The following is an 8,132-nucleotide window of genomic DNA, read 5'->3' as shown; positions in this document are numbered from 1 at the left end:
CCAGAGAAGTTGGCAACTATCAGATTGCAGACCCATGAACCTATCAACAAAACTAGCAGCAGCCGTGGGGGGTTCCTACGGTGCCCTAGACCCCTCGATCACAGCCGGAGAGCTAAATAGCCTAAAGACAGAAAAGGAAATCTAAACTGCCCCAGAGCAGACCCCAAAGTAAAAGGCAGCCCCCAACATATAATGACGGTGAAGCAAGATGAAAAAACACTCACACAGATAGAAAGATAGGCTGAGCAAACGATGGGGCCCAAGCTAACTAAACAGAACAGGAAAGGAAGGTTGCTGTCTGCAATCTGCCAAAACCATATCAAAGACATAAGCCAACAAGCTGATATGGAAAAAGACCCTGAAGCAGCTAGGCTTCAAAAACTAAATCAGCACTCAGGTATTTTCAGAAGACAGAGCTAAAGGAATTCAGCTCACCCCAGCAGGGAATGGCAGAAATCCAGAAAAACAAAGCAAAACAAAGTCAAAGCACAAATGCAAAAAGCCGAGCAGAAAACTTAGCTTTAGAAGACCAGGAATTCAGACTGGTTTCCAAGGATCCCACAGAGAAATCACCCGCAGGGCAGAAGGGCGTCGGCGGCCTTATATCCAGTCAGTAACTCCACTCAGCCAGTCATCATCATTAGGCTCAGGTGTTTGATAATCAGGCTCACTACCTTTCTTTACCAGAAGAGGGAGTTCATCGGGCCTCAGTAGTGAAGGGGAAAATGAACTCACAACAGCCAACATCTCCTCCCTGCAAAGCTGTCTAATCAGTGCCACCACCTCCTCTCTGCAGAGCTTTATGATCAGTGCCACCACCTGGTCCTCGCAGAGCTGTATGATAAGTACCACCACCTTGTCGCTGCAGAGGTGTATGATCAGTGTCACCACCTTGTCCCTGCAGAACTGTATGATCAGTGCCACCACCTCGTCACTGCAGGGCTGTATGATCTGTGCCACTACCTCCTCTCCTCCCTGCAGAGCTGTATGATCAGTGCCACAACCTCATCCCTGCAGAACTGCATGAACAGTTCCACCACCTCGTCAATGCAGAGCTGTATGATCAGTGCCACCATCTTGGCTGTTTGAGGACACAAATCTGTGCGCGATCCACGCTAAGAGGGTCACCATCATGCCCAAAGATATCCAGCTAGCCCGCCGGATCCGTGGGGAGAGATCTTAGATCTGTCCTGCCCTCCTGACTGCAACACAAATGCTCTTTCCAGCATCAATGTGCTCTCCATCCGCATGCCATACCCAGTACCCCAATTTTGGCCTGTATGATCAGTGCCACCACTTCATCCCGTCAGAGCTCTATAATGAGTGCCACCACCTCGTCCCTGCTGACCTGTATGATCGGTGCCACCACCTCGTCCCTGCAGAGTTCTTCAGTGTTTTGTTCGCTGGCTCCACTTCATCTCCTCTTCCTCTTGCTGTCTGGGTACCTCAGGGCTCAGTCCTTGGCCCCCATCTCTTCCCTCTCTATACAGCCCCAATTGGACAGACCATCAGCAAATTTGGCTTTCGGTACCATCTTTATGCTGATGACACACAACTGTATACGTCTTCCCCCGACCTTACCCCTCTGTAATACAGAACGCCAGTGACTGTCTGCCCGCAGTCTCCAATATCATCAGAACCGTATGATCAGTGCCACCATCTATTCCCTGCAGAGCTGTATGATCTGTGCCACCACCTATTCCCTTCAGAGCTGTATGATCAGTGCCACCACCTCCTCCCTGTTGAGCTGTATGATCAGTACCACCACCTTGTCGCCGCAGAGGTGTATGATCAGTGTCACCACCTTGTCCCCGCAGAGCTGTATGATCAGTGCCACAACCTCATCCCTGCAGAACCGCATGATCAGTGCATCCAACTTATCCCTAAAGATATATATAATCAGTGCAACCACATTGTCCCCGCAAAGCTGTATGATCAGTGCCACACCTCATCCTTGCAAAACTGTATGATCAGTGTCACCACCTCTTCCCTGCAGAGCTGTACGATCTGTGCCACTACCTCATCCCTGCAAAGCTGTATGATTAGTGCCACCACCTAGTCACTTCAGAACTGTATGGTTAGTGCCACCACCTCGTCACTGCAGAACTGTATGATCAGTGCCACCACCTATTCCTTTCAGAGCTGTGTGATCAGTGCCACCACCTCCTCCCTGCAGAGCTGTATGATCAGTACCACCACCTTGTGGCCGCAGAGGTGTATGATCAGTGTCACCACCTCTTCCCTGCAGAGCTGTATGATCAGTGCCACCAACTTCTCCCTGCAGAGCTGTGTGTTCAGTGCCACCACCTCCTCCCTGAAGAGCTGTATGATCAGTGCCACCACCTCCTCCCTGCTGAACTGTATAATTAGTGCCACCACCTCATCCCTGCAGAGCTGTAAGATCTGTGACACAACCTTGTCCCTGCAGAGCCTTATGGTCAGTGCCACCGCCTCCTCACCACAGTGCTGTATGATCAGTGCAACCACCTCATCCCTGCAGAGCTGTATCTTCAGTGCCACCACCTCATCCCTGTAGAGCTGTCTGATCAGTACCACCACTATGTCCGTGCTGAGCTGTATGTTCAGTGCCACCACCTTTCCCTGCAGTGCTGTATGTTCAGTGCCACCAACTCCTCCCTGTAGAGCTGTCTGATCAGTACCACCACTTTGTCCACGCTGAGCTGTATGTTCAGTGCCACCACCTTTCCCAGCAGTGCTGTATGTTCAGCGCCACCACCTCCTCCCTACAGAGCTGTATGATCAGTACCACCACCTTGTCCCCGCAGAGATGTATGATCAGTGCCACAACCTCATCCCTGCAGAACCGCATGATCAGTGCCTCCAACTTATCCCTAAAGAGATATGTAATCAGTGCAACCACATTGTCCCCGCAAAGCTGTATGATCAGTGCCAACACCTCATCCTTGCAGAGCTGTATGATCAGTGCCACCAACTCCTCCCTGCAGAGCTGCATGATCATTGCCACCATCTTATCCACACAGAGCTGTATGATCAGTGCCACCACCTACTCCCTGCAGAGCTGTGTGATCAGTGCCACCACCTCCTCCCTGCAGAGCTGTATGATCAATGCCACCACCTCCTCCCCGCAGAACTGTATGATCAGTGCCACCACCTCATCCCTGCAGAGCTTTAAGATCAGTGACTCAACCTTGTCCCTGCAGAGACTTATGATCTGTGCAACCACCTCATCCTTGCAGAACTGTATCTTCAGTGCCACCACCTCACCCCTGCAGAGCTGTATATTCAGTGCCACTACCTCATCCCGGCAAACAAGTATTTTCAGTGCCACCACCTCCTTCCTGTAGAGCTGTCTGATCAGTGCCACCACCTTGTCCGCGCTGAGCTGTATAATCAGTGCCACCACCTCTTCCCTGCAGAGCAGTATGATTAGTACCTCCACCTCATCCTTGCAAAGCTATAAGATCAGAGCCACCACCTTGTCCATGCTGAGCTATATGTTCAGTGCCACCACCTTGTCCCCGCAAAGCTGTATCATAAGTGCCACCACTTTGTCCGAGCAGAGATGTATGATCAGTGCTATCAAATTGTCCACACAGAGCTGTATGATCAGTGCCACCACCTCCTCTCTGCAGAGCTGTATGATCAGTGCCACAACCTCATCCTTGCAGAACCACATGATCAGTGCCTCCAACTTATCCCTAAAGTGATGTATAATCAGTACAACCACATTGTCCCCGTAAAGATGTATGATCAGTGCCACCACCTTGTCTGCGCAAGGCTGTATGATAAGTGCCAACACCTCGTCCCTGCAGAGCTGTATGATCAGTGCCACCAACTCTTCCCTGCAGATCTTTATGATCAGTGCCACCACCTGGCCCTTGCAGGGCTCTATGATCAGTGTCACCACATTGTCCCCGCAGAGCTGTATGATCAGTGCCACCAACTCTTCCCTGCAGATCTTTATGATCAGTGCCACCACCTGGCCCTTGCAGGGCTCTATGATCAGTGTCACCACATTGTCCCCGCAGAGCTGTATGATCTGTGCCACTACCTCATCCCTGCAGAGCTGTACCATTAGTGCCACCAAATCGTCACTGCAGAACTGTATGATCAGTGCCACCAACTATTCCCTTCAGAGCTGTGTGATCAGTGCCACCACCTTCTCCATGCAGAGCTGTATGATCAGTACCACCACCTTGTCACCGCAGAGGTGTATGATCAGTGCAACCACATTGTCCCCGCAAAGCTGTATGATCAGTGCCAACACCTCATCCTTGCAGATCTGTATGATAAGTGTCACCTCCTCTTCCCTGCAGAGCTGTATGATCAGTGCCACCAACTCCTCCCTGCAGAGCTGTATGATCAGTGCCACCATCTTAGCCACACAGAGCTGTATTATCAGTGCCACAACCTACTCCCTGCAGAGCTGTGTGATCAGTGCCACCACCTCCTCCCTGAAGAGCTGTATGATCAGTGCCACCACCTCCTCCCTGCAGAACTGTATGATCAGTGCCACCACTTCATCCATGCAGAGCTGTAAGATCAGTGACACAACCTTGTCCCTGCAGAGCCTTATGATCAGTGCCACCGCCTCCTCCCCAAAGAGCTGTATGATCAGTGCAACCACCTCATCCCTGCAGAGCTGTATCGTCAGTGCCACCACCTCATCCCTGCAGAGCTGTATGATCAGTGCCACTACCTTATCCTTGTAAACAAGTATGTTCAGTGCCACCACCTCCTCCCTGTAGAGCTGTATGATCATTGCCACCATCTTATCCACACAGAGCTGTATGATCAGTGCCACCACCTCCTCCCTGCAGAACTGTATGAACAGTGCCACCACCTCATCCCTGCAGAGCTTTAAGATCAGTGACACAACCTTGTCCCTGCAGATCCTTATGATCAGTGCAACCAACTCATCCCTGCAGACCTGTATCTTCAGTGCCGCCACCTCATCCCTGCAGAGCTGTATAATCAGTGCCACTACCTCATCCCGGCAAACAAGTATGTTCAGTGCCACCACCTCGTCACTGCAGGGCTGTATGATCTGTGCCACTACCTCCTCTCCTCCCTGCAGAGCTGTATGATCAGTGCCACAACCTCATCCCTGCAGAACTGCATGAACAGTTCCACCACCTCGTCAATGCAGAGCTGTATGATCAGTGCCACCATCTTGGCTGTTTGAGGACACAAATCTGTGCGCGATCCACGCTAAGAGGGTCACCATCATGCCCAAATATATCCAGCTAGCCCGCCGGATCCGTGGGGAGAGAGCTTAGATCTGTCCTGCCCTCCTGACTGCAACACAAATGCTCTTTCCAGCATCAATGTGCTCTCCATCCGCATGCCATACACAGTACCCCAATTTTGGCCTGTATGATCAGTGCCACCTCCTCCTCCCCGCAGAGCTGTATGATCAGTGCCACCACTTCATCCCTGCAGAGCTCTATAATGAGTGCCACCACCTCGTCCCTGCTGACCTGTATGATCGGTGCCACCACCTCGTCTCTGCAGAGTTCTTCAGTGTTTTGTTCGCTGGCTCCACTTCATCTCCTCTTCCTCTTGCTTTCTGGGTACCTCAGGGCTCAGTCCTTGGCCCCCATCTCTTCTTGCTCTATACAGCCCCAATTGGACAGACCATCAGCAAATTTGGCTTTCGGTAGCATCTTTATGCTGATGACACACAACTGTATACGTCTTCCCCCGACCTTACCCCTCTGTAATACAGAACGCCAGTGACAGTCTGTCCGCAGTCTCCAATATCATCAGAACTCTATGATCAGTGCCACCATCTATTCCCTGCAGAGCTGTATGATCAGTGCCACCACCTATTCCCTTCAGAGCTGTGTGATCAGTGCCACCACCTCCTCCCTGCAGAGCTGTATGATCAGTACCACCACCTTGTCGCCGCAGAGGTGTATGATCAGTGTCACCACCTTGTCCCCGCAGAGCAGTATGATCAGTGCCACAACCTCATCCCTGCAGAACCGCATGATCAGTGCCTCCAACTTATCCCTAAAGACATATATAATCAGTGCCACCACATTGTCCCCGCAAAGCTGTATGATCAGTGCCACCACCTCCTCCCTGCAGAACTGTATGATCAGTGCCACCACCTCATCCATGCAGAGCTGTAAGATCAGTGACACAACCTGGTCCCTGCAGAGCCTTATGATCAGTGCCACCGCCTCCTTCCCAAAGAGCTGTATGATCAGTGCAACCACCTCATCCCTGCAGAGCTGTATGTTCAGTGCTACTACCTCATCCCTGTAAACAAGTATGTTCAGTGCCACCACCTCCTCCCTGTAGAGCTGTCTGATCAGTACCACCTCCTTGTCCTCGCTGAGCTGTATGTTCAGTGCCACTACCTCATCCCGGCAAACAAGTATGTTCAGTGCCACCACCTCCTCCCTGTAGAGCTGTCTGATCAGTGCCACCACCCTGTCCGCGCTGAGCTGTATGTTCAGTGCCACCACCTTTTCCCTGCAGAGCTGTTTGTTCAGTGCCACCACCTTTCCATGCAGAGCTGTATGATCAGTGTCACCACCCTGTCGCCGCCGAACTGTATAATCAGTGCCACCACATTGTCACCGCAAAGCTGTATGATCAGTGCCACCAGTTGGTCAGCACAGAGCTGTATGATCATTACCACCACCTAGTCCCCGCAGAGCTGTATGATCAGTGCCACCGCCTACTCCTTGCAGGCGTATCTATCCACCTGACGAAGGAGATTTATTTCTGAAACGCCCGTGGGGGCATGTTCTTATACAACTCACGTAGCGTCAATCGGCTTACAGGTATTTTACACCTTGTGTTTTGTTGCACACGCCTTAGTGCGATTTGAATTTTTTGCACAGCTGCACCTCTGCACTTTGGGCACATTCATTATACATATATTTATTTTCTTTTTATGTAATTATCCTTGTGTCACTATATATATGCATTTTTGTACCTGGTTCATTAATTAAGAATTTTTGATATGGATTGGTTTTCCATTATCCATAAACACATGGCTAATGTGATTGTATACTCTAATATATATATATATATATATATATATATATATATATATATATATTTTAATGCACTTAATTGTTGTGTCAATATTTTAATAAAGGCATCTTTATTTAAAAAAATAAAAATTGTGCCATTTATTATTATCATTGTTATTATTTTTATCATTCATGTAGCATCTTTTTTATCCTGTGGGATTTCTCATTCCCATCCATCTTTGAGTTATTTTTTCCTTGCAGAGCTGTATGATCAGTGCCACCACGTCCTCCGCTCAGGGCTACATGATCAGTGCCACCACCTTGTCCACGCAAAGCTGTATGATCAGTGCCACCACCTCATCCCTGCAGAGCTTTATGATTAGTGCCACCATCTTGTCCCCGCAGAGCTGTATGATCAGGGCCACCACCTCCTCCCTGCAGAGCTGTATGATTAGTACCTCCACCTAATCCTTATAGAGCTTTAAGATCAGAGCCACCACCTTGTCCACGCTGAGCTATATGTTCAGTGCCACCACCTTGTCCCCGCAAAGCTGTATCATAAGTGCCACTACTTTGTCCGAGCAGAGCTGTATGATCAGTGCCATCAAATTGTCCCCACAGAGCTGTATGATCAGTGCCACCATCTCCTCCCTCTAAAGCTGTATAATCAGTGCCACCACCTCCTCTCTGCAGAGCTGTATGATCAGTGCCACCACCTCATCCCTGCAGAGCTTTATGATCAATGCCACCACCTGGTCCTTGCAGAGCTGTATGATCAGTACCACCACCTTGTCGCCACAGAGGTGTATGATCAGTGTCACCAACTTTTCCCTGCAGAGCTGTATGATCAGTGCCACCACTTCATCCCTGCAGGGCTGTATGATCTGTGCTACTGAATCATCCCTGCAGAACTGCATGATCAGTGCCACGACCTCGTCACTGCAGAGCTGTATGATCAGTGCCACCACCTTGTCCCCACAAAGCTGTATCATAAGTGCCAACACTTTGTCCGAGCAGAGCTGTATGATCAGTGCCATCAAATTGTCCCCGCAGAGCTGTATGATCAGTGCCACCATATCCTCACTGCAAAGCTGTATAATCAGTGTCACCATCTCCTCTCTGCAGAGCTGTATGATCTGTGCCACTACCTCATCCCTG

This window comes from Dendrobates tinctorius, unplaced genomic scaffold, assembly GCF_039654945.1.
Source record: "Dendrobates tinctorius isolate UK_male_01 unplaced genomic scaffold, ASM3965494v1 ptg000202l, whole genome shotgun sequence".
In the NCBI taxonomy this organism is placed as follows: domain Eukaryota; kingdom Metazoa; phylum Chordata; class Amphibia; order Anura; family Dendrobatidae; genus Dendrobates; species Dendrobates tinctorius.
This window is presented reverse-complemented; position numbering follows the sequence as displayed.